At 37.3% G+C, this 1,067-nt stretch overlaps 1 non-coding gene across 1 annotated transcript; it reads right to left on the reverse strand.

Annotated features, from left to right (window-relative positions):
- Positions 1 to 225: 225 nt before the first annotated feature.
- On the reverse strand, positions 226 to 332 carry LOC114678485 (U6 spliceosomal RNA). Its single transcript, XR_003729931.1, has one exon. It is a non-coding gene; the product is annotated as a U6 spliceosomal RNA (small nuclear RNA).
- Between the last annotated feature and the right edge of the window lie 735 nt (positions 333 to 1,067).

A 1,067-nucleotide genomic window follows, 5' to 3' on the forward strand; every position in this document is an offset into this window, starting at 1 on the left:
GATGAGCCAATCTGGGACACCTGTTCATGTGGGATAGAACATTGAGAGGAGTGTTTTTCCTAATAGAGAATGGCTTGTCAATTTACAAACTTGGGTTTCTCCAAGAGGATTTGATAACTTCCTCCGAAGTCTTTACCAACAGATGAGAAGATTCTCCTTTTTGTCTTGTTGAGTGAGGTCTGTTTCACCAAACATTTTAATTATAATATTTTTTCTTTAAAACAATTATATATGGAACACTTCATGAATTTGTGTGTCATTCTTGTGCAGGGGCCATGCAAGTCTTCTCTTTATTGTTCCAATTTTAGTATATGTGCTGCTGAAGCCAGCACTCACCAAACATTTCACCTTGTTCATAGCCAAGATCTGCATATTAGTATCTTTAAAAAAGATACTAATACTTTAAATACTTTAAAAAAGTATTTTAAAAAATACTTTTAAAAATACTTTAAAAAATACTTTTAAAAAGTCACTTGCATTTTCTGATCTTTGTTATTTACTTAGGAGTTAGTCACTATGTTCTATGTACTTTGTATATGACTGCAAGCAGAGAGGATGGAGGGGTGCTTATGCTTTTGAGCTTAATTGAGAGAGTAGATAAAACAAATAGCTATGCAAATAATCATAGTTTTGATCGAAATGCCCTGAAGGAGACATGTAGGATGTAATGACGTGTGCAGACAATGAGGGACTAGCTTAAACATGGAGGATCAGGAAGGCTTCCCTCAGGATTAGAGCTCGAGCTGAGACATAGAGGTGGAATAGGAGTTAGGTTAAGAGGGGTGGGTTGGAGGGAGTAGGGGTTTGGGACAGAAGCAGGTATTAAGGCCAGAGGTGGAAAGTAGCTCAGCCTACTGCAGACATCTTAAGACCTGAGTTTCTGGATTGTAGTGAAGGGAAGAGGTTGGTGAGAGAGAAGATTCTCCTTTCTTTTCCAATGCTAAGACCAACAACTTTTAATATTTGAAGATGTTTCATCTTATCAAATGTGCTAGTCTTTACAGTCTTCTAGGAAGCAGGTAGAGGAAGTAAATGGAAACATTGCAAAGAGGGGACATAGGCTATTT

This window comes from Macaca mulatta, chromosome 5, assembly GCF_049350105.2.
Source record: "Macaca mulatta isolate MMU2019108-1 chromosome 5, T2T-MMU8v2.0, whole genome shotgun sequence".
NCBI classification, from domain to species: domain Eukaryota; kingdom Metazoa; phylum Chordata; class Mammalia; order Primates; family Cercopithecidae; genus Macaca; species Macaca mulatta.